This window comes from Anser cygnoides, chromosome 8 (assembly GCF_040182565.1).
Source record: "Anser cygnoides isolate HZ-2024a breed goose chromosome 8, Taihu_goose_T2T_genome, whole genome shotgun sequence".
NCBI classification, from domain to species: Eukaryota; Metazoa; Chordata; class Aves; order Anseriformes; family Anatidae; genus Anser; species Anser cygnoides.
In genome coordinates this window covers 17,170,989-17,197,589 of record NC_089880.1, presented here as the reverse complement: position 1 = coordinate 17,197,589, position 26,601 = coordinate 17,170,989, and positions in this window count along the sequence as shown.

The following is a 26,601-nucleotide window of genomic DNA, read 5'->3' as shown; positions in this document are numbered from 1 at the left end:
TCCAGAGGTTTTGCAGAGTCCCAGGTGCTTGTTTCCCTTTCTCTATCTCTACATCTAAAAAATAAGTATTTTTCCCTTATTCCTCTATTCAGAAGGGAATGTGGAAAAAAAAAAAAGCGAAGTTTGGCTACATCTGAACGCTTCCATACAGGGATCAATTTGTGATGGAGGAGCAGTGGCTGGCCTTCCACGTCTGTTAGGTTGGCATGTCAGTCAGCCGAGGCGCTCATGAGCGCTACCTGCGGGGAGCGCAGTGTCCTGCTGAGCCAAACTGCCACTCGCTCCAGGGGACGTGGTCAGAAAGCAGCTCTGAGGTTGCAAGGTACTGCTGGAGCTTGTGTCCTGTGTCCATCTTATTGATCCCCACCTCCTTGCCTGGAAACTACTGCTGGGTTTATTGGCATTCCGTATAATCTCGCCCCTAGCACCAGCCGCAGGGCAGAAAAAGGTGCTGGCTGCAGCGAGTTTCAAGCCATGCAGGTACAGCTCAGCCGGTGGGCAGCAGGTAAGCCACGCTGGCAAATTTTCCTTAGTGGGGACGCTTGCTTTGGTCTCCATTTGTTTGCTGATATTTCCAGAAGTTAGTAAGAACTCAGCATATTAGTGACCTCTGCTCATTTCTCAGGTGGGTTCCATGGGCTCACATGAGTCAATGAGTTCAGAAATCACACAGAACAGAGCAGAATTGGGGCAGGAAGACAGCAAGGCTACATATGCTTTGTTTATTTAGGATTTTAGGCTAACAACCCTGCAGAAACAGGAAAAAAAAAAAAGAGGAGAAAAACTTATTTTGCATCAGCTTAGACAGAAGGTCTCAGCATGAATTGCCAGAAAGCCGAAAATAAAATAATGGAAGCTTTGCTGCTTCTTTTTGAAAGTACTGTTGATTTGTTGGGTACTAAAGCACTACACATTACCATCTTACTGCCAAATCATTCTTTGTAGCTAAAAATCACTTCCTATGTGCGTGAACTTTAGAAGGGATAAACGTTGTGCTAGGGGGGCGTACACTGAATGTACTGGGAAATGTAAGCTTGTGAGAGCCGAAGCGCGGAGGTGTAGCGGCCTGGGAGTGTGACCTGCAGGGGGCCGTGAATGACACCAGACAGTTAAGCATTTCAGCCATGGCATTTTTGAGGAATTAGAGGAATTGAAATTGAAAACGAAGCCCCTTCACCTTGGCATCAAGCTTGGGAAAACCTGTTGCACACTGTGGATGAGACCTTGCAACTGTAACACAGGGACCGTGATCTTGTAGCTCATATGCCCTTAGTCGGAGCAGCTACAGCAGGCAGTGGAATAGGTGTCCAAGGAAAGGAGTTCCATCTGGAAGCTGCACAATCATGAATCAGGAAGACCAGGCAGTCTTAGCTGACATCTCTGGCACTCGTCAGACTTCTGTGCTTCTCTCCAGAATCCATTGCACCAGTTCGTGGTTGGTTTTCATTAGGTAGGTACGGGTGACCTGGAACGGCCATTTCACAGCATGGTGCTTTTGGATTAAGCCAGGATTAGCAAAAATAGATGTGCAAAATGCTAGACTGGTTCATGAGCTGCTTACTCTTTGGTTCATTTAGTTTGCTTTAACTAGTCTATGTAGATCTCTATTCAACGTGGTTATAAAAATATCAAGGCAAATGGCTGTAACTGGTATCAAAGTGTTTTCTTTTCAAAGAATTGTGCTGTTCCTCTTGGTGCTTTTCACTCCCTAGCAAATGAGCAGACATAGGGAAGAGCCCTTGAAAGACTTTCTGGGCTGGAAGGCACACATTTGAGCATAAAGCCACTTAAGAAGGCATTGTGAAAAATAGGAACCTGAAAACACAAAGTGAAGAAATGTTAATCGCATTTATTTCAGACTCTGATTTGATTTGCTTGTGAGAATTCTAGGCAATGTCCTAATTCTACTAAGTCTACACATGTGTTTAAATTAATAAGTACAAGGGCTTCTGCTAATGGCACTGGGACTGTTTATGTGCATGAAGTTAAGCAGATCTGTAAATCTTTGCAGATGAGACTGGAACAGTAACAGCTGCCGAAGATGTTTTAGTTACTGTGTGAGGGAATGTACTGGCTGCAGAGAAGGTTGGTTAACGCTGGAGGAAACTCATCAAATTGATACTTGCTGTTAGTCTTACAGATACGAGTCTGGGTCAGTATGTGGTTGGACAAAAAATGTAAATAATGTTAGCAAAAAAAATATGCTAAATGACAGCTGCAGATACCACATTTCTTTGTATGTTCCTCAAATAAATTAGGATCCAGGACTTGCACTGGTACTGGTGCCCGTGTTCAGCACTTCCTGAGGCTGGGATGAAAGTTCAGCCCCTTTTCCTGAAAGAAGGGCTCATCTGCCTTCCTATACCAAATCTTTCAAACTTTGAAAAAGCTTTCAAAACTGGGAGAAGTGAAAAGCACTGGGGTGCTTTGGCAGTAACCTGATTGTTTGCCGGAGTCCTATCTCAGGGGCCAAGTGTGAGCTTTGCTATTTAAGAGGGATGATTGTTTGTACTTCATGTGTGTTCATCTCTCTTTCAGGTAGAACAAAGTTCTTAAAGCATATCCGTGGAGAAGACTAAGGTGTCCAAGGTAATTCTGCATTAATTATGCCTTGTTTTGGTGTCTTCTACCCACGTTTCCTCCTGCACAATGCTGATAGTCTTCACTTTTTCCCTTTTGTCTTGGCTTCATTTGCAGCAGTGCAAAGGATCCGGTACTCTGAAGTGCCAGGCATAATTCACTACCTTGCTTTATCTTGGAAAACCCCACAGTTTTGACTGGGTTTGGAGGAGATCCAGCTCATGAAAGTGTCAGTATCAGTTTTCTATTGAAAAGAAGAACCAGTTTCTTTCATAACATTGAACCTGTTTCCTCTTTTTGCCAACACAGGTGAGAGGAAGGATGCTAGTCATGTTGGTGAGATTTGCGTGGGGAGGTAGCAGGTGCCTCATCCTGCAGTGTGAAGCTTGATGTTACATACTTGTCATGTGCCACCTGCTGCTCAGGGTTTTCCAGTCATCTCTCTCTCGTATAACTTTGTCTTCCTGGCCACGTCATGCTCCTCTCAACCCCTCCAAGGGCTTTGGATTACTTTAGCTTTCAAAAGAAACAAGCTGTGTTTTAAAGAGCCCTGATCCACAGTATCTTGCTGTCTTAGTCTTCTAACTTTTGTCTTTCATTCCCCCTCTTTTCAGAGAAATTATTCTTGCAGTTTCTTTCTGTAATCTAGCAGCAGTGCTCCAAGCAGCTTTCCTGGGTCTCTAGGGGGACACTCCTGTGGCCTGTTTTGTCCCCTTCTTCAGGACTTGGTGAAGTATTTATGCTCATGACTGCTTCCAGCCCATCAGCAGGAAGGGGACATTCATATGTGCATTTGCTTTCTGACTTTTACTTCATTGGCTCTATCTGTAGGCAAGGGACGGATTTCCTAAGTTTTCACTCAGCCTTTCCTGGCTGGCCTACGGCTTGCACACTCTGACACGGGTGAATGATCAGAACCAGACATTCGTGTGCTCAGGTTTCAGGGAAGCATGTGGGTACAGCGAATGAGAGTTGTTTGCCTTATTTTCCTGTATTATAATCTCCTTAAAGGCCATCATGTTTCCAGTTTATGAAGCTATGAACATATATATGTCTATCTATTGTGCTAGAAAAATACTGTCCTCAAGTCTGCATTCTTCTAGGGAACAGAAAATGCAATTGCAGAAATTGATACGAGGGGTCTCATGAAATTATGTGCAGTTCTTTAACTGGAGACTGCCGAAGAACATGTGCTATTGGCATCAAAGGCAGAGTGAAACATGACATGTTACTTATCAGTATCCTCATTTCTGGAGGATACTGGTACTCTTCTTCTGAAAAGAGTACAAAATGTCAAGTTTCACCAGACAGAAAATGGTGGTGGTTTGGCTTTGGTTTTGTTTTGTTTGTTTGTTTTCCTGGCTGTTGCTTAAGGATGGATTGCTGAAAGTTTGGTTAGTGGTTTGCCAGTTTCTGTATATAGTTTGTATGTTGCAGGAGGTTACTTCTGTGCTAGCATATGGGGAAAATCTGGCCCTGTTTTGATTGTCTTCACAGACTTAAAAAGTGTAACCAAGTAGATCATAAAAATGAAAAAAAATATATTCCATTGTTAACTGATTAAAAACTCCATCTGTCAGATTGTTTTATATATATATTGAAAAGCAGGCAAGAATGTTATTTAGAAAGATTGCAATTGTCTGAATTGGGCAGAAGTAAAACCAGAGAAAATGAAAGACAAATGTTTTCTGTCTTTAGAATACTGGCCATCTTAAATAAAGCAGGAAACTGTTGAGTCAAGAATAAGCTATAAGCCGCAAAGCAGGAAAAGCCATTAGTCTTCCTTCACACTTCATGGACTCTTATGTAACCTTGAGATACACACCATCGCACCCATTTGGGTAAACTAGTGAGTCGCATTCACCCTCCTGACGCCTTTCTCTGCAAGACTCATTTCAGCGCTCTACCAATGCTCTTCCTGCTCACTGTCTCGGGACAGGCATGCAATGCCCTCCTGATGGCTCTTTGGCCAGCTGTTGCTCAGAAGGTGAATAACAAATAAGGGATATTTAAGTGCCATAGGGTGAATGGTTTAAATTTTAGGATAGTAAGAAACATGAGAAAAAAAATATAGGGTCTTGTTTTCTTTTTTATTATTAAATATATATATATATATATATCCCCTTCCTCTGAGTGTGGTCACAGTACAGATCCTAGGTTGAGAAATTCTTCCATACTGCTTCCTAAACTGTTACCAGTATGCTTTGATTTTCAAACAATTGGACAGGTTTCCTCAACCTGTGAACCTGTGGAAACAAACAAACAAACAACGACAAATAAATGAACTTGCCAAGAGAGCCTCTGTAGACAGAAAAGGAACAAAATGTAAATTTAGACATAGAGAGGAGACGTCTTTTTTTTTTTTGTTAGAATACTTTTGAGCTTGGTTCTACTTAACTGTCAGCTTTTATAAGACTGAAAAATGAAGCAAATCTACCGAGTTGGCTGCCACTCTTGTGAAACACATAAAGCATGTAGAAAAAAGACATTAACAGAAAATATGACTGAGAACTGCTATTGTATGGCACAACTGCTGGCACTATGCCACCTTTTGTCTTTGTTCTGTTTAAAATGAAGATGATCCTTGGACTCAAAGAGCCGTATTTCATTCTTAGAAAATACCAGTTCAGAAAATAATTTGAAATTAATCATAGAATGGTTTGGGTTGGAAGGAATCTTAAAGATCATCTAAATTCAGTGTCAAGTGGTTATCATGTATACAGATTTGCTGCAGTGAAGATCAGTAGAGCTAGGCTGGTTTTCAGAAGCATGGGGCTAGAGAAAATTTTACAAACTAGTTGGGTAAGTGTCGTAAGACAGGCAGAAACATTCATTTGTATTTTTGTATGAACGGTGTACATTTTCTAATTGCCCCAGTGTTCTGTCCTGTTCTGATCTCACTTCCACTTCTCTAGTTTAGGGCCACTTCTTTTCAAATAAATGAGCTGCACTGGCATGAAAGTGTTGTGAGTTCTGACTCTGCTCCGCTAACGCTACAAACTAGGCACATCAACATTAGGCGTGCAGTAAGCGGTGACAACACCCGTCGCCTCCCCGTCCCAAACCAGCTCAGAAGGGGCTCAGATTGTTGTTTCAGGCAGGTTGCATCTCTAATCTAGTCATTAAAACAGTAGAAGAATGGAGAAAGTCACTACTTTTACTCTGTTTAGTTGACCTATGTTCTTTCAATGTGCAGAGATGTGCTGGCTAAATAACATGATTCAGGATCTGCTGGTCTCTAACAGAATAAGACTTTTTATAGTGTAGGAAAATCTGCTTTCAATTTCTATTGTAAGGCATTATTTTAGTCAATGAAAACAAAGTGTGCTGGGAAGCTGCCTAGAAGACGTGATTTCAAGGCATTGCTGTTTTCTTTTTGATGAGAAAAGAGCTAGTTTTTTTCTTTTATGCCATGGCTGGATAAAGTGATGCATTCAGTGTGGATGACGGGAATTCGTTTGGATTCCTTTGATATGTGTAGGGCAGCTCTACGTGGCCACTGATTAAATAGGGGGAAGCTATTTCTGCGTACAGCATTGAGCTCTCTTATTAGGGCTAATTACAACTCACGTGAACTACCTAAATTCTGTTAGTCATTTTAAGGTCAGGTTAAAATTGCAAGGTGAATTAGTAACTTGTTCCAGATGTGTGCACTGTGTTATTTAAGCTGGTCCTTATCGGAGTCATTTAGGAGAGAACCAGGCATTTCATGGTATCATTGATGGTATTCAGACAATGGGAAGTGAAGCTTGCGTTTCATGTTATTTGCACTGCTGACGAGCTTGGGAGGCGGTGGGGAAGTAGAATAGGGAAGTGGATGAAACAAAGAGAAATGTGGGAATATTTCTGGCTGTGGAGTGCCTTCCATTCACAGGATAAAGGACTTCCTTTCTCTCCCTTTTCTACTCCCTTCTCCCTTTTGCCAACGTTAAGCTGCAAGAATCGCATGACCTCATTTTGTTGCTTACGTGATTTCTTGACTAAATCTGTTGAGGTTTCCTATGTTCTCAACTTGGTGTCTTGTTTAGTGGTGGTGGGCGAACCTCAAAAGGTTCGGATTGCAGATGTAGATCAGATAAGCACGGAAGTTATCTATACAAATTAAATCTCATGGGTCTGAAGTCTGGTTCTTCCTGCTTCTGGTTACATTGAAAATACCTCAAAGCCTCGGTTCTGGTATTTCTGTCCATATATTCCAGACACTGTAGAAGGTTTAATGCTTGTTAGTGTTTTAGATTGACAAACTTGTAGGTAAGGAATGTCTTTTTTTTTTTTCTTTATTCTGAATGAGATTATTTCCAAAGCATTGATGTCCTCTCATGCTATAAGACCCTTGTTTCAGGACTTGTAAAACTCTTACAAATACCGATGGAATGGGCTACCCATTTCTCTGAGCTGTGTCTGTAAATCACAGTACCAGCAGCGTTCAGTGTCACTGAGAATCCCAACCCTTTACATTCACTGTGTAGAGCAAGAAACAGGTGAGTTACTGACTAAGCCAGGAAAAGAATCCATATTTTTCCAGCTTTGTGTCAGCAGCAAGACTAACTTTCCCCAGAACGGCAGTTTCTTCCATTGCCCTGATGCTCGCGTGTGCCAGCTGTTCCCATTACAAGCCAGGTGTGCTGTAGCACGAGCCAGAAGTAAACACAGTTGGTAGCCTTCTCACATCCCCCTAGATTTGGACCTTATAGAAGTACATCAGAGATCTCTGTCTGGATCGGCATCATGTCTGGGGGGAGGGGGAAAAAAGAAAAAGACCAGTTTCAGCCACTTTGGAGAATCCCAGCCTCCCATGTAACTTGCAACGTCAGGTGGCAGTTCCTGCCCCAGGTCCGACAGCCCATTTGGTTGTCCTTCTAACCTGCATACTGCAGGTTTGATTTAAATTCATATAAATGTCAGATTCTCGAACGAAGCTTACTGGTCCTGCTTGCCGCAGCTTTGCCTTTGCATGGAGTCCAACTCGGCAGCAGAAAGCATGGTGTGGGTTTTTTCCCTATGTATACACACTTGTTTGTTTGCTTTTAATCAGTATTTCTTTACACAATTTATTGTGTTTGGATGTTTGGGGTTTTTCATTCTGTGTTGCTGCTTGTGTAAAAAACAGCAGCCTACTTTAGTTTGCAGATATTGCACTGCTGGCTCCCAGGAGTGTTTGCAATGCCCTGCGCAATGATACAGAGGTACCTCCGCCTGCTGTATACAGTGACTGTGCGTGCGGTTGATTGCTGAATGTGAAAAGACAGCCAGTGAGGCGTAAGCCCCTCACCTAGCGTACAAGGGAGCATTGGTGAGCTGGGGAGATGTGCTGCTGATTTCCTGGTCCATTCACCGCAGTCCCAAAGACTGTGGCCTTTTGGGAATCTGCCTCAAGGACTCCATTTCCTTGTGTGCGATTATTTTCTGCAGGCACTTGCCAAGGGGAGGAGCTGCATGCTTTTCCTTTCTGACTGACACCACAGTGCTCTCCTGATCATATCCTACTCGGCTTTCAAGACTGTAGTTGGCAGAAGCTCTGCAGAAAAGAAGGCTCTGATCTTTACTGCCTTCCTTGCTGTGGCCAGCTGATGCATTAGCAAGGTGGATAATAAGTCTGTGAGTGGAGGACTCCAGCCTCTTGTTTCAGGAGGCAGGAATTCAGTTCCCAAGTTAGCATTTGGGCTTAGACCTCCCTTGACACTGCATGGCATTATGTACATGGAGCACTAGCCTGGAAAATAAAACCTCAAATTAACATTGCTTCAGCTGTTAGCTCCTAATGGCTGTTCGGGTAGGAGCATAAAGATCTGAGGCCAGAGGAGTATGACTGAACACCACCCAATGCATGGTTTGTGTTGTGGTAGAAAAGCATGGCTCCTTGACTGAACCTCTTGGCTAGGGCAAAGAATGGCACATCAGCGTTTCTGGGATTTATTCCCAGCTCTCGCACAGAGCCAGTCTCTCCCTGTGTCTTAACTGCCAGGATTTCAGTTCCTGTGCCGTAACATTCATCCTTGCAACATTTCATCCTTGGTTCTTAGAGAATTGTGGGATGTTTAATCCAGTAAAAATCTGTAAAACGTGAGGAGACCTGATAAAGGATGTAACAAAAGTGCTAAACGTCAAGAAAAAAAAGCAAGTTCTAAGGTCCCAAACTGTGCTGGAGTTAACAGTGGGTCTTTTGTGCTCGTATGGTTTGCCTACCAAGTCAGATCATAATGGAAGGTAATCCATTGTTCTGTACAACCCTTTGAAGCACTTTAATGTGAAGTGTAAAACCATATCCCTCTAAAAGAGAAATTAAAACAGATTTGATAGAGAAGAATGTGCATCTGGTATTGCTGTGCCTTTTGCAAAGAGCTGAGACTTTTATATCCCAGAGCAGGAGAAAAATCTTGCTGGGATCTAGGAAATGCTTAAATAACTGGAATTTTCTTTTTCTTTAGGATTTCAAATGTTTTAGCAGGGCTGTGTCTGGATTTCTCATCAGTGCTTAAAAATACCTTGGGTAATTCATAGCAGCACTTTCAAAGACAATGCAGAGCTGCTTGTGTGTGTCTGTTAGGTGTTGTTTTGATCCTAGATTTTATTTATATATAAAAAAATATATAAAGGTTGCAGGTAGGTTTTGACAGATGTGGATGCTACCTAAATGATCTCTTTTATCCCTATTTTAGGTGCAAATGCTTGATAACTCAATCTGTAAAATGCTGCGTCTCCATTTTGATACCAGTTTCGAAAGCACTAGATGAGATATTTTGCTGCCTCTGAGCTTCTGGGCTTGCATGGTGTATTGCATTATTTGCTGTGCACAGGACACAGGCATTTTTTGGTCTGTAGAGCTGTAACTCATTGTTTCCCCTTCCATGGTTGTAGTTTCTGCTAGTACCCAGAGTACAGGGTAGCTGTATGTTAGGGGGAAAAAAAAATACTTATATTCTCCAATTCAAGTTTTTGGGGATGGGTGTTTTTATGGTCCTATACTGGTGATAATTTTCTCTTCTTTGTTCTGCTCTTCTAGAATGATTTTTTTCCCTTCTTAATTTAGCAGGAGAAAGGACACTCTAAATATCTGTCTACTTTTTTCACTAAGAAATAATACTGTTAAAATGATCTTGTTAAAATACTCAGTGAAAGTAAATTCAAAATGCCTGATGATAAAATTTGTTTTCAAAATAAAAATAAGTAGAACTCTACATGGGTGGCCTGGAGCTGTGTTCCGTTCTGGGCCAGGCACTGTACTGAGTAATGGAAAACCTAGACTTCCGCCCAGTGCATGGTTTGTGTTGTGGCAGAAAAGCATAGCTCCTTGACATGGCAGAAGACCTGCTCTTTTAGTTGCTTTTAATGATTTTTAATATTTATCTGTGTAGTACCTTCAGTCTGGCAACTTCAAAGTGCTCTACAAATGGGAACTAAATTCTTGGTGGGTGAGAAAAGTATTTTTGTGTTTGTTTATAAAGTGTCTGACACAGGGTTGGTTTTGCTTTATGGAGTCCATTATAATAGTCATTAGAAACAAGAGTATTTTCTTGGTGAGAATGAATGAGAATGAGATGTCTTTCTTTGTGGGCTCATGGCCAAAGCTGAAGAGTGACCGTCTTGCAGGCAGAAGGATCTTTGGGAAAACAAACTTATTTTGTCTGGTTTGGAAGACAGAAAGGAAGGTGGATGACCAGACAGGATAAATACGTGCTTAACTGTGAATATAAATGGGCTGGTTCCCTATAACTGGAAGTTGCCAACAGATGGTGTGTTGGTTCGGGGCTGTAAACTGCTGTGAGTCGGCCAGTCTCAGTCTACAGCCCTGTTCTCCTGGGCAAGCCTGAATTCCAGTTCTGCAAAACCTTGAGAGTCTTTAATTTGACTTTTAGTTGTATCCAGAGTCAACAGTGTCCTATATACCCTTCGCCTGTTTTGGTCAATATTTGGTCAATATTTTGGTCAATTAAAGTGACCAATCCTTCTTAAAGGTTTTCTAATTTTACTTTGCGCCAAAACATTGTCTCATTTTGCAACAATATTTTTGAATTCTCTCTAATCTCAAAGCAGTTTCGTTTATTGGCCTAAGCAAGTGAAGATTAAGTGAGTGTACTTTCTTTTAGCCTGCAGTTCAACTGAATCCCAAATCACGTTCCAGATATCAACTCAGCTTAGCAGCATGGTAGGGGTTCCCCAGGTAGTAACGCAAATGTCATAAAATCAGTGCCTGGGTAGAGAAGAGAATTTCTTTCATGATCCTGCTATGAGAATGGCTTCCTGCTGAAGCTCCAACGTTTCCTCTCCCTTTCCTCCAGCAGTTGGTGTGAGCACACTGGTGGAGCAGTGGTGGTGGCTGTGGGGCCTGGCTACAAGGCAGGGGGTTTTGGCTGGGCTGTGTGAGAAAGAGGACATGATCGGGGCCTTGGCAAGTGGGCTGGTGTCGGGGGAAGGGATGAAAGGACTTCTGCCTCAAATCAGTAGCAAACAAAGGTTCATTCATTCTTTCCATCGTAAAACTGATTTGTTTCAGTTCTTGATGGGGTTTCAAGACAATGAAAGTCTTCCTTTATCCCTCACCAAACCGTTAGTCACCTAGACTAATGTAAAAGGTTGGGTAGTATCACCTAGATGTGATTAGTGATGAGACAATCAGAAAGGTCACCTTTCCTTTAAAGGAAGAAGGGAGCAAAGCTGGGGAAAAAAAAAAAGGCAAGGCTGGAGTGTTATCCATTATCAGTAAAAAACAAATAAACAAATATATATCATTGTCTGAATCCAGTTATCAGCCTTGCCTGACTTCCCTGGAGATTTAGCTGTTGGGTCTCTTACAGAGCCCAGCTACGATCTCAGATGCTTTGCATTTTGAGGTTTAAATGTGAGGAAGTTAGCAAGTGATGTACAGATTTTCAAATTAAAGGCCAAGAAGCAGCCTGATTTAGAATAGCAGGTCTTCATGGCTGTAATCCTTGGATTAAATGTTGGCTTTCTCTACACACATGAATAGACGCGTTTCCTGGGGGTGGGGGGAGGAAAGGATAGTCAAGACAGTCTTGAAGCCTGGGGAGATGTGGTGATGGATAGCCAGCATGGCTTTTCTACAGAGCAGAAAGGGTTTAAAGTAAATCTCTTGGTGTTCAGATTAAACTGGACAATATCCTTCTGTGTCTGAACAACAGCTGTTAGGATTACAGCCACATAATTATCAATCCCATCTGGTAAACTCCCCCTGCTCCCCTGTACAAGGGTGACATGAACACAAGACTTTGAAGATAATGAAAGTGTTATTTTTTATTTTCTAGGTGTTAATGGAGTTACTGGGGGAGCCATGTTCAGCTGTTGGAAGATAGAAAATTATTTGTCTTTAAATGAAAGTCAAGACTCTCCAGGGAATAATCAGGAGGTTCTTCAGGGAAAATGCTAACTAGGATAAAATAATGATGTATTGCAAGGGTGCTGCCTAGATAACTTCTATCAGGACACATATTTGGCCTAGAAAATGTATACTCTAGCCTCAGCACATCAATCAGGTGGTGATGCAGAACACACATTTGTTGCTTTGTGTTGCTGTTGGTATTTGTTAGTGCTGAAGGCTGGGTTCACGCTCAGACATTGTAGTAGCTGCTGCTCAAGCCCATTGCCCAGGCCATCCCTGCACAATCTTTACAACAGGTCCACTTTTCTCATTAAAGCTGTTCTTGTTGCCACTTGATAGGAAGCTTTTTCCACAGCTTGGTGATTGTTGGCTGGGGTTGTTAACGAGTTTTGTGTTATCATGTGAGACTGGATGCATTTCTTTAAAAAATGAGCTGAAAATAACATTGTACAAAAGTCATCACACATTTCTTCGTCAATAATTCTTTGCTGGTTTCAGCCTCTGTTTGTTTTTGTGAGGAACTGTTCCTAGGCCTTAATGGAGAATAGGAAGTCACTCCAGCTGTTTTCCTCGTGTTGGCACTCTGTGCTGAACAGGAATTGCTGAGCAAAGAACATCATTTCCCCAGAGAGGTTTGCTGGGGTAGCACAAAGGCAGTCTGGATTTTTTTTAATTGAAAGTTCCTGCCAAATACTATCATCAAGGGGTGGGGGAGGGAGGAAGAGAAAGAAACACATGAAGTCTGGAGTCCACTTGGAAGAGCAAGAAACCTGCTTGGGAAAGCAAAAGAGCAATGTTTTTCCCTGCTGAGCTCTTGGTTTTTAATATATAACCACTTACCCAGAAAGGAGGGCTGTTTTTTTCTTCTCTTCTGTGAATCTTGATTCTAAATATTGCCTCTTCAACAAAGTTGGAGGGATTGTGCAACTTTGCACTTGGTTTTGGACTGGCTAGTGGAACAAAAATAAGCAGAATTCTTTCTCTTAACTGAGCGCCAAATTATCAACTGACACATCACGCACATTATGGTGATAAATGCATGTCTGGTTGTGGATTGCAGCAAGCTTAAATTCTCTTTTCTTAAAAAAAAAAATAATATTAAAGATTTTAAAGCAATGGCTTTTTTTGCTTCCTTTTTGCTTTGCAAAGGAAAGGTTAAGAAAACAAGCCGTAAGGAATGCTTGACAAGTATTTTGGCAAAGAGGAAGATACAGAGTCATTTCACTCCTTACTTGCTAGGTTTCATCCAGGATAAATCTGCAAAGACTGAAACATGCTGCTGCCTTATACTGTCTGCTCCTGGATGGGAAATGCATCTGGTGGTTTATTCCAGTCCTCACAGTGCTGGTGACAACCTTATTAACTCCCTTATTTTATTTGATGCTTTCTGATATTCTTGCTGGCAGTGTTGCTAAAGAATTGCCTTGCAGTTTGAATAGTCATCTCTAGCAAGGCAGTTTCAGGTAAGAGATTATCTTTGGATGACAGACTGTATGTTTAAACTCATACTTCGAGGATCCTGCAAAATGCCTGTGATGTGGAAGGCAGCTGTAGCTATAGCAAGACTGACAAATTGCTTATGCAGTGGATATATTGCTCCCATTGTGGACAGCTATGCAGTAGCTATGCAGCCTTTGTGGAACAAGTTCCCCCAAATTCCAAGTCAGCGTTCATCTTTTGTTGTTGTTTTCAGTGTTTTCTAATATAAATGCCTCATCTTTAATTGTCTGTTCTAGGTTTTTATTTTCCAATTCAGTTCGTCTTCCTGAGCACAGTAACTTATTGCACAATTAATTTGCCATTTGTAATACTCCCTTGAAAAGAGTATCTTCCATCCTGTTTATTGGTGTGTTTCCAGCTGATCTCTGGAGAACAAAACAGTTGGTTTGAACTTTTGTGTTACAGTCTTCAACCTCAGCCAAGTTTGAAGTTTTTCTTTTTTTCTTTTTTTCTTTTTTTTTCTCCCTGTGGAGAAAGGGTGTTTGACTTCAACTGGGTCTTTGTCTATCCGAAAACTTCAACATACCTCATTTGTAATGTCATCCCAATACAACGGCTAGGGTTTGAGTTTGCTAAATAATGCTCCGCTGCCAGTAAGATGGGTGATTGTTTAGAACAGGACAAAACTTCCTGCAGTCTGGCTTGCTTGTTGGTAGGCCTTCTTACATTTTCTCTAATACAGCTGGCTTTTATGTTCATGTACTAATGATAGTAGTAGGCACGTATAAACTGAAGTACATTTCACATGTGACCCTGTGGTGGTCTCAGAAATGTGTTCAATCTGAGGCTTCATATACCTAAAACTTGTTTACTTTAAAAACACCAACGCTAAGTATCCTGTTAGTGTACCCATCACAAAGCACACAGAATAGTTTTTGTTTTTTGATTTATAATTTTACTTGGAGGCAGGCAGTGGAATTTCTCCTAGTGGAACATCGAGTCATTACATGTCTTTTTACTGCTGTGATGCTGTTCAATTCCTCTATTTATATAGATATCTTTTGTCTAACATAATATTCTAGACCTGGATTCTCTCTAAATTTTTCCACTCTGCTGGTATCTGAATGCAAGAGGATTTCCCCTTCACAGGGTTTTGTTTATGTTTTTATTTTGCTTTTTGGACTTAGCAAAGATCATCTGTAAGAGAAATGGGGGAACTTTCAAAACACAGGCTGTTTCCTCTCATTGTCTAGAGTCTTAAGCATTTTGGACTTCCATCTCCTTCCTGTCTTTTGTCTCTGGGTTGATAATGTTGTCTTTAAATAAGTTCAAATAAAAATAGATGTAATAGAGCTGGAAATAGAAACTAGTATCCCTAAACGCATGTCTTTGCTGTCTGAGCACAATGCTCCAATAATAATAAAACAACGTAGTCCCAGAGGGTACTAAAGTATTTACAGACTGTGGTTCTAGTCCTGTCACCTTTCCCTTGCAAGTAAATTCACCAACATCCCTATCAGCACTTCTTCAAGGAATTGTTATAGGTACTACAGCAGCAGCCAACCAGCCAGAACACAAGTAGCGGGGGATTTCTCTGTAGCTGAAGAAGCTTCTCCCAAAAGTTCAAAGAACTTTTTGGTAGGCATTGGTAGGCATCCAAACTTGTTTCAGTGCATTGTGCTGTAATAATCTACACCAGAGTGGCATCAACCGGCATGACTGTTGGATATTGGTCTCTCTGGATCCATGGTATATATGGTATATATGGTGTTTTGTATTGTAATAGTGCCCGAAGGTCACAGCTAGCCATATCATCTTGTCCTGGACCCTTTGCAAGTAGGTGAAAGTCTGTCTTGAAGAACATAATGAAAATGAAAAGGCAGTACAGGGGCAGAGCAAGCAATAGGAAAGATGTAGGGCAAAGTATGAAGGTAAATGCTGGCAAGAGCAAGTATTTGTAGATCACTAGTGATACGCATCAATTACAGGTCGCAAATCTTTTAATATTTGTTAATAAAAGGAAATATTGTTCCTGTCCCACATGTACTTTATGTCATTGTTTTGAAATGCAGATGCATATTTTCGGGTCAAAACAAAGGTGTGTCTTGTCTCAAAGGTGGTTTTATCAGTTTGAAATGGATACCAAGTGTTTATTAGTAACATGCAAAAGAGAATTTAAGTTTAAAAAAGCTGCTTAGCAGTGAAATTGACCATTGGGAGCTTGTGGTAGGCACTGATCTGTGAGAAGCTTCTAAAAGGCAAAAATGAGGAGAGTCAGTTATCAAATTCTGAGAGATCTTAAAAGTGGCTATCAAATAACTGAATGGGAAAGAGTGTCTTAATGCTGCAAATGCTGCATTTTGACTGATCTAGGGTGTAGGAATGTGAGCTGTGGAAAGCTGAGTTTGCAGTAGGCAGAAGAGTAGTAACAGCATAAAGTGAAAAAGGTTGAAGCTGAGATATGCTGGTAAAACAGGTCACTTTGACAAGCATGTTTAGTACCCGTTTTCTTAGTCTAGAGGTGTCCTGGTCAAGGAAGTCTTAGCATATAGCATGTGCTAAGCACGGTAATCAAAAGGGAGAAGTAGAAATGCTACATAAGAGAGCCAGGAATGGGTGTTGGGTGTACATGAACATGCCAGCAGCTGTGGGAGGCTGGCGCTGTGTCTAATGTGTCTAATGAACAGCACTGAGCATCCTCCTTTATAGATAATAATCTAATCCAACTGTTGCATTTCACAAGACAGAAACATAATGGACTTTGAAAGTAAATGCAGTTAAAAACTGCCTTTCCATTGTTTTCAAATAGGCACAGAGCTCTTCCTTCAAGTACCTGGTTCTTCACAGCTTAAGTAGAAGATAGTGTAAGAGCAACCCACTTGAGCAATGTCTGGGGCAGAAGTGTCTACTGACTGCAGAAGGCAAGTCACTGGCATGTGGACTGTTGCATCTGACTATGAGATATTTTAGAGATGGAGGAGGTAAAAACATTACAACAAAAAAAAAGCAAAAGCCCAAACCCTACCCTTCCCCAGACTGGATTTTACTGCACTGCATTATAAAGATACCCTTTCTGATTTAGGGATTTCTGTGTTTAAGACTGTGGTAGCTAATAAATCCCTCACATCTGAGTTCTTGGGAAGTGGTATGTATGGTGAGACAATGCTACGTGTTTGCCAAGGGATCAGTACATATATTTCTAACCTTAATCGTTCCATATTTATTTACTGTTCTCTTGTTCCTTGCTTCTGCCTGCAAATCTAAACAGTGCTTAAAAGAAAGTTGTGGAGTAGGAGTCAGATTTAATGGTGCCCACTTGTCTATGTTGCAGGGCTATAAGAGGGTAATAAAATCCTCACAGGGTTTGGTGAAATCTGATAGGATGAATGCAGCATTAGAAAAAACAAGGGACCCATAGATAAGCTGAATTCTTGCTTCACTTCAATTATTTCCTTTTTAATCTAATGAAGAGAAGAAAAAAGATGACAACTCTGGCTTACTGTTTTTTGAGCACTAGGAAAAAGGTAGGGTCAGTAGCCTAAGCCAACTGGAAAATTAGATTCTTTCTCACATCTTCACTACAAGCTGAATGGGAGCCTGTATTCTGTTTTCTGTTATGCCAGTGGGAATCCCTTTGTTGGATTGGATTAACAGCGTTGTGATCTGAGAGCAGAGAATTGCACAGAGTGCCTGTCTTACATGAAAGCCTGCAAGGATTTGTTTTAGATTTGGCTGAGAAACCTTTCCGTGGCGTTCAGCAGCCTTCACCATCCAGAAGAGCTCTCTTAAATGACAGGTATTCAGCAGGCTTCTTAAAATGGGGTCTGAGAAGTTCTGAGTATTTTAAAATATGTCCCACAATACAGGGGGCCGTAGTTTTTAAGTTTAATATGGGTAACTTAGATTGAAATAGAAAATAAGATAAACTACGATAATAATACAAACATTTATGATTATCATTTTCTTATTTTAATGACCTCTTAGAGGTTAGCAGTGTTGTGTTTATGCATAACTTTCAGAAACACCAAGCTTTGTTTTGGGGTTCACTACTCACAAGACAGTTTTATGGTGATTTTTCCTCATGTTTTAATTCTAAACTATGGAGTTACTTTTCCAGGTTTGAATTGTGATGTCTAGCGTATATAATGCCTTTGAAAACATGTAATTACTGGGATTTGCTGTAGGAACAGTATTTAAATTGAAATTCTTCATTTACTGTTTCTGGAAACTATGTATGCATGAAGTGAATGAGTCAAACTTAAGACATGCCATCTGATTATAACTCAATGGGTGGGAGGGACAAAGTCCTTGTGCTTTGAACTAGTTAGATATAAATACAGAGCTAGCTGGCAAAGGTCTGTTCAGAGGAATGGGAGGCCCCAGATAGAGTGGGAAGAACTTCCAGTATCCTAGATAATAGACACTCTCATATAATTATTAAGCCTAGTGTCCTCTGGGGAGTACTTGGATTAAAGAACACCAGAGTGATGCAGACTCATAGGGGAGGAAATATTTCTTTTTAAGAGGTTAAAATGAAAAACAAAACAAAACAAAAAAAACACTATAGAGTGAAAACTAAGAAAATCAGAAATCCCGATAGTCAACAGAGGTTTATACTGTTTAAACATACCGTTACAGGGCAATAAAAGGCATATGTGCAGTATATCTGCAATCAAAGCAAAAAGAAACAGCAGAAGGCAAAAAAAAGTTAGGTTTGTAAATGGGAAGTTCTGAGAGCTCATTTAATCAAATCATTAGATTTCTTGCTCTGGAAACTGAAGCTTGCTAGAAAAGAGCATGAAGTACAGCAAATAATTTGGGAATGAGGGGGAGGATTGCGTAACAACTAGCTAGTAGTATAAATTACAAATTTGTAAATGTATTGAAAGTAAGAAGCTTCTTATGGAGAATCAGGCCATAGATCGAGATGAGTGCAGTTAGAAAAATAAGAATTTTGCTAAATCCACCCAATATGTGTTTGTACTATGACCAGCCAAATTAATAATTAAACCTTAGGTGAAAAAAAAAAAATAAAAAAATATGAAAGGCAGAGAAGGCAATCCTTTGAGTGATACTTTGTATGAGCAAGCCATTTGATCCCCAGTTGAGTAAAGGAGTTCTGTCTTTCAGCTGATGGATACACAATAATCCATTCATATCACAATGTCTGTAAGATTTTTTTCTCATATTATTTGACTTGTTTTATGATGCGTTGTAAGAGCTGTGGCAGAAAACTCAGTATTTGCAATATTGATGATACTAAAGAGAAAAGCGTGTGTGCAAGTGTAAAAAAGATGTGAAAAACCATCTTTTCCCAAAAAAAGGATGACATCAGTGAGCTTCCCCTTAGTGTCTTCTCCTTTGCATGCACACTTACCTATTCCCCTTTGAAGTAATAAAGGAACAAGGTCCTATTATTTACAAACAGAGCAATCTCAACAGCATAAGCAACTTTTGCTTCTTAATGTGCCCTGGCAGCCAGGAGGGCCAACAATATCCTGGGATGTGTCAAGCACGGCATTGCTAGTCAGTTGTGGGAAGTGATTGTCTTGATCTACTCTGCGCTGGTGTGGCCTCACCTCGAGTACTGTGTGCAGTTCTGGGCACCACAGCACAAAAAGGACATGAAACTGTTGGAGAGTGTCCAGAGAAGGGCCATGAAGATGGTGAAGGGCCTAGAGGGGAAGACATATGAGGAGCGGCTGAGGTCACTAGGCCTGTTCAGCCTGGAAAAGAGGAGGCTGAGGGGAGACCTCATCGCGGCCTACAGCTTCCTCACGAGGGTGAACGGAGGGGCAGGTGCCGATCTCTTCTGTTCAGTGACCAGCGATAGGCCCCAAGGGAATTGTGTCAAGCTGCGACAGGGGAGGTTCAGGTTGGATATCAGTAAAAGGTTCTTCACCAAGAGGGTGGTCACACACTGGAGCAGACTCCCCAAGGGCGTACTCACGGCACCAAGCCTGTCGGAGTTTAAGAAGCGTTTGGACTGTGCTCTCAGTCATATAGTCTGAATATTTGGGTAGACCTGTGTGGTGCCAGGAGTTGGACTCGACGATCCTTGTGGGTCCTTTCCAGCTTGGGATATTCTATGATTCTACTAATACCCCTCTTTCCCTCAGGACAGTTTTGTTTCAAGCACTGTGCAGTATCTGAATTCTTCACTCATTACCTCTTCAGAGCTAAACCCTTGGCTTGGTAAAGCTGTTCTGTACCATCTTCTTTACAAAGAATCACAGAAGTGTAGAATCATCTAGGTTGGAAGAGACTTCCAAGATCACCTAGTCCAACCTCTGACCTAACACTAACAAGTCCTCCACTAAACCATATCACTAAGTGCTATGTTTAAACGTCTTTTAAGGACCTCCAGGGATGGTGACTCAACCGCTTCCCTGGGCAGCCCATTCCAATGCCTAACAACCCTTTCAGTAAAGAAGTTCTTCCTAATATCCAACCTAAACCTCCCCTGGCACAACTTTAGCCCATTCCCCCTCGTCCTGTCACCAGGCATGGGGGAGAACAGACCAACCCCCACCTCGCTACAGCCTCCTTTAAGGTACCTATAGAGAGCGATAAGGTCGCCCCTGAGCCTCCTCTTCTCCAGGCTGAACAATCCCAGCTCCCTCAGGTGCTCCTCATAAGACTTGTTTAGTCTTATGACTCAGTTATAAATTACTGAATGAAGCATCTTACCATGTGGCATTATATTTACTTTTATTTTTATGAGATATGATTGGATTACCATGAAAGAGTGGTAATCTCAGCCAAATCATAATCAATTCAGGTATAATTCCTGTGCCTATGCTACCGGCTGAGTGTGAATGTGGGCTATGGTGATGCAGGGACTGCTGCATAATCCAGATCTCTGTCAGGCTGAAGTCACCAGCTTGTCCTGAAGCCCAGCTGCATGCCAAGATCAGCCCTGTTTGACCGTGGCTTGGGAGGGCTAGTGGGGAGCCATTGTCCTCTTGAACCTCAAATGCTTCCAGAGTGTTCCCTTTCCACCATTTTTCATATACTTTGTGCCATGAAGATTTTGTTATGAAGCTTACAGGGTTAAACATTTTGGTCTGCTGTTTTATGGTGCTGTATATTTTGTCACTGTACGTACCCATATCTGATGTTTCCTGGATATATAGGCCTTCTTTTTTTAGTCTTCCGTAACTTTTTGTTGGAGGAGGGAGTAATAATTTTTATTAGCTCTCTGTAGGCATTGGAGTTGATTCTGGTCACAAGACAATGTAAATTGGGAGAAATGGAATTGACGTCAGGAGAATTATCCACAGTCAATTTTGTACTTCTGCAATGTCTTTTTATATGATTAAAATATTTATTCTTCGCAGAAAGTTTTAAAATTGTTCAAATGTAGCCCTTGGACTCTGCTCAAAGGTGAATTTTTTTGGAAAGTTTGAGTGAAAACATTTCATCCATGTGTAAGTATGAGGAAAGTGGAAAACTATTTTTCCCTTCCATAAAGACTTTTTGCTGCTTTCTTTTGAACAGCTCTGCAGTAAGTGTGGCTGAGGCCCATATGCCAAAATTTGGCATTGAAATAGCCATAGCTGTGAAGTGTCTTAGTTTTGGCTTTGATTTGACTGAGTTATGGGCTTTAGAAAATCATGTACTCAGCATGAAAATCAGGGTTTTGTTTCTTCCTGCAAAGGTTGTGAAGGGTGCAGTCAAGAGGATTTGCTGTGAAGAAGCACCTGAGTGGCTACACAGCACAAAGCCAGGGAAAGACAGTGCTTAGGAGCAGCAGGGACATGCTGGACCTGAGAGAGGAGCAGAAGGACTCGTAAAGCGTTTACAGCCAAAAGTAAAGTTTTGGTGCGCTTTGTGATGTGTGTTACCGAGATTTGAGTGTTCCTGCTCCTACAGGTCATTTCAAAGAACCAGATCGGTTTCTGCATGCTAAGTAGGGGGCAGGCTTGAGATCAGACTCAGAGACGCTGCAGCACGACTTATGCTCCTCTTGAGTCAAAAAGTTCAGGGTATGTGGAATAAAATATGCCAGTGTTTCTCCATGTGGTGTTGCAAGTGGTGTTTACTGGTGATGTGACCGCAGTTTTGCAAGCAACATTGCTTTGAGTCTTAACAAATGGAACTCTATGCACTTGCTCCTCTTGAGTGGAACAGATATGCCACCAAGATCTAAGATTATACAAAAAAATCCCTACCCTATTGGGCAGCATAGCTTGTGAAACAGTGCATGCTTATCTAATCGCAATCACATGTGAAATGAGAGGTCAATGGAAGGCTGCGTGTGCTTCCTTAACAACATAATTTTTTGACTTAGCATTGTTAATTAGGCAGCCTTATGAAACATTAATGTAGTTTTATATGGGAGCTCTGCTGCATTTCCTCTGGCATTTTACAATGAAGCTGGTTAATATTTCCAATAACTTGAAGGCCTCTGTTTAGTTCTAGTGTCAATGAAGACGGAACATGATGAACTTGCATATCTGGTTCTTTACTGAGCTGCTACTACATTGTCACATCTTTTAACGCTGTGCAGGGCGAGTGTGGAACATTGTTTTTCCCTTTTTGCAGAGGAGTACGGACCACAAAGGTTGCAGACAGTGGAAGATCAGGCATTTGGTGTGTAATATAACGTTTCTTTGATTAGTCAGTGGTTTGAAATTAGAATTTAATTTTTGATCCCAATAATTTTTCTTCCTGGTTGACACATTGTAACAGCGCATGTCATTCATTTAAATAATATAAATATGCAAGTTAATTTATTTTCAAATGAGGAAGACAGAGGACCTGACTTACCTCTATTACCCTTTACATCAGCACACAGTATGCGCAAGGTACTGCTGCTGTACTGATGGAAATGACTGCGTGAGATGTATGGCAGAGAGCTGCTTTGTGATGTAAAGGACCTTTAGTGTAGGTAGGATGTAGCACATGGGATGTTAAGTGGATCCAAAGGATCCTCTGGCAAACTGTAATCGACAGGAAAGCAGGAACTCAGGTGTGCACAGTGTAAAGGAATATTATCAGGTGATTTTCATATGGGAGCTGTAGTAAAGAGCTCTCTGCAGCCAAGCTACAGGTCAGAGACCACAGTCATTACAACACAATATGAGACTGGTTTGTGTTCACATTTCTGTAGTCTCTGCATTGTGTAGCTTTTGTGGCTCACCTGCATGTGAATTTTCTTAACTTTTAAAATAGCTTCAGTCTTAAGAACCGTAGTCTGCAGCACCTATTAATTATCAAATTGAGGGTATGTGCCATAAACAGAAAGCATGGACTAAATGTGGTTATAAAGAAACTAGACCAATAATAATTAATGAAATAGCATTAATAGTATTAATAGAAGCAGTATTTATTTCCTTTTGTAGGCATGCACTTCTAAAGCACAATCCATCACAGGGGTGTCTCTTTGTACGTGCTTTATTCTATATTATAGACTCCGATACTTTCTATAGGATGAACACAAAGATTGTCTTGTGAAATCCTCTCCTCCGATTAACAGTTGCGCATGTTTAGGTAGTGCCCTTGAAGTGGTAGCCATTGCTGCCTTTTTTTTTTTAAGGTAATATCCGAACAATGTTTAAGGGAAATATCTAGCATATCCAACATACAAACAGTTCTAGCCCTGGCACAATCAAGCACCCGGGAGTGCAAACTGCTTGAGCTGGCAGTGCCACTGACAGGAACATAGTGAAACTTATGGTTTTGTAATGCATGGGGTGTTTGCCCTTTTTTGGATGATAATTTTCCAGTGCCATTAATTTGCACGCGGTGGTCTGGTACCTGGCTTCTTTCCTTTTAGCCTACACGATGCATAGCTTTTCTCGCAGAAGCTGCCTGGTGCGATTCTTACAGCACCTGGTTACTTTGTCCTTTTCCTTTGTTCTCCTGAATGTTTTCCTTTTTTGGGTATCTCTGACTTCTGTTTCCTCTTCTCCTTCTGCTAGGCCCCTAGTAAAAGCAGTAAGACTAGCTGTTCTTTATTTCCAGCTGGTTTATAGGTCTTTTGCTTTGTCTTCTCATGAAAGCGCCTGCGTGCCAGCTGTAGCAACAGCTGAAAACAAGGAAAAATCATCACTCTGTGTGACTAACTTATTGCTCTGTGGACAGTCAGCAAGTTCTGGGCTGTAAGTGGTCAATGATCTGCAGTTTGAGAATTTTCCAAACCCCAAAGTATTTCCTTATATAATATTTCACTGTGAGAAGCGTAAGGTTGTGTTTACAAGTGGATTTGTATTTCTTTCTTGTTGCGAGGGGGAAGGAATACATGCTCAGATCTTTGAGAGGAACAGCTCTGATTCAGTAGAAAAGGCAGACACAGGGCTTGATTATGACAGGAATGTAGCTATTGCATGCAAACATGATTTGGAAAGAACCAAATATTTAACACAATGTTGACCATGAGTGTTTTTTGTGGGTATAGATCAGTTTCAAGATTAAAGTCTGCTGAAAGAACAAAGCAGCAGTTCTAGTAACCCAAGTTGCAGGCTGTTCTTAGACTTTTTCATGCGTCCTTCTGTCCTTGAAACCTTAACAGAACATCTTTTAGATTAATCAGATCCTGCTTTGTCTTCATGTTTTCCTGTGCCTTCTGATCCCATCTCTTGGTCTAAAATAAGCTCTTGAACACTACATAATGGCCTTAGAATGCAACTAAATGAAAGTAAAGTACAATGTATGCTTCCCCCCCTTTTTAGCATTGAATAATCAGTCTTTGGATGTAAGGCACATTTTTAGGAATCTAGACTGAGCGTACTCATTACTCTCTACAAGACCAAAATAAATACATATATATGCATACACAGACATGCATGTTTTGGTAAAAGCTAATGACAAAAACTTCCTAGAGTATGGAGCTAAAATGGGCCCTTCCAAATTTATAGTCAGCCAGCACAGTATGCCTCATTTACTTTGAAAGACTACCAGTCTGAGAGAACTTTCTTATATACTTCACATAAAAACATAGTTGGATCTATGAGAGCTGATGATATAACTACGGGCAAGGTCTGTAGAAGATATAGTATATTATACATACATATAATTAAAGCATTATATATAATATGTAAAATATACATTAACTTGACCTCTTTGTTTAGCTGGAAGGTAAGTAAATGCTGTGGCATAAGAAAGGTACACCATGTTGGAAAACATTGTCCCATACCCTGTCAGTTGCTTTAATGAAGATACCACCCAAACCTACAAATATCCTTTTACCGAATGAGACAGTTATCAATAAAATCCAGACTTCCAAGGAACTAGAAAACTGCAAATATTACAGTTGGCAGATGATTTGGATAACCAGTTTTTCACTGAAAATCTGCTGAAAATGTGATTTATGGGCTTTCTGCAGTGAAATGTTTGACGTAATTCTTGTGGGGAGAAGACTCAGTCCCATGGTGGATTGAACCTACAGCTCTTTCTGAGTTCAGGGTCTAGGCTCCAGTTCATCAAAGAATCTTAAAACTTTAGTTCCTTTGATGCAAATGTTTCAGCTTATGCTAAGGTAAAGCCAGCACTGACATGCTTTTCTGAGCTGGTATATGCGATAGGGACTAAAGTAAGATGAAACGAATTTGTCAGGCTAAGTTGTGCTGTGTTCTGGTCCAGATGTTCTGGTCCTCTTGCTTGCAGTTTTCCACTCCGAAATAAAGCAGTTAATGCAAACAGTTTCTAGAAGCTTAATCATGCAAATTGACTTAAGGGGATAAGTAAACAAACAAACAAAAAAACTAGATTCTGATTTCAATCAAGCAAATACTGACAGCAGTTTCCACAAAAGGCACATGATTTAAATACCAGTGTGATTTTTTTTTTTTGCTTTGCCTCTTCCTCAAAGAGCAGTAACTCTTAGCGTAGACAATGATTTTTTCCTCCAAGCCAATTCCGACATTTCCCTCCCTGATCAGCTGTCTGAGGACACGACAGAACCAAATATCCCATTGTATATGTATCATCTTAAAGTCTCACTCTGAAATCTGTTGAGTTGGGAAACAGCTGCTTCTAAGATGTTTCTACTTTTATGCATGAGTTTACTGTCCATGACAGCAAAGGGTGGATGATGCTGGAAAGACCCAGATAACAACACTCTGCCTTTATTCATTTATTAGAAAGGTGTGTCTGTGCTTAATGTTACAGAGTCTGGGTTGCTAAAACTTATTTGTTGCTAAAAATTATTTAGAAAATAGTCGACTCTAAGCATGACTAATGACAAGTCTAGTTAATAAAAAAGGGTAGCTTTTTAGCTACTTGCTAAACTAGATGAGTTAATCTGGTACTCCTTGCTAAAAGAGCCTCTGTTTGTCACTTGACAGTGACCAAGAGGATTTGGAAACATCATCCGTGAGAGGGCTTATGCCCTACCTCAAATTAAAAGTGCTGAGCTTCTCTCTCCATAAGAAGGTGTTCCATAAGGACCCAGTCTGAAATTTTTAGTTCAGCAGAAGCTAAATTGGGTCAAATATGTGGGCTTTTCCCAGTGTATTAACTTGCTGCCATTTTCTTGCTTTTAGAGAAATAGTTAGAAATAGCTTTTTTTTTTATTGCCATCTGAAGTTATGGTTTTGGCACTAGTGCACTTACTGTGGCACCCGAACATCATACCGTGAAAGAACTTTCATTTCAGTACTGGGTAATTATTTGGCTTTGCTGTTATATTCCTTGTAGCTGGATATCCATTTTCATATGCTAACATATGCTTGTCCTATTCAATTGCAATTTGTTCTGAAACGGCTTGCATGCCTGCTGGGCTAGCTACATGAATTCAATGCAGACTCCTTTTTTGCACCTAAGAATTATTATGTGGAAAACAATTTGCAAAATCTAAAGCATTCTAAAGGCTGTGTACAGTTTTACAGAAGCCAAGGGACTTTGGAAAATCTAGACTTTAATTTGTGTGCTACAGTAAATTTTAGATTAATAAGTTTGTATCTTCCTCAGCACATTCTGGATCACTTCAGTATTAGGCAAATAAACTAAATGCACAGCCTGTAATTCATATCTGTTCACCTGTAACAACACAGCTCAAGCTTAGTTTCATAGCTTAAAATACTGTTTCTTACTTTCATATGCTTCCTCATGTTAGCAGCTGCAAGTCTCTCTGAACCAGCATAGCTCCTGACATAATTGGTAATAACACTTATGTATAAATACGTTAATATGCTGCTTGTTGGAGCTCAGGTTGAGGAAATCTGAACTCTGGTTCAATTCTTCCCTCTTTCACTGACTTGTACAATAATTTGTGCACTTAAAATTTGTGCACTTTTCTT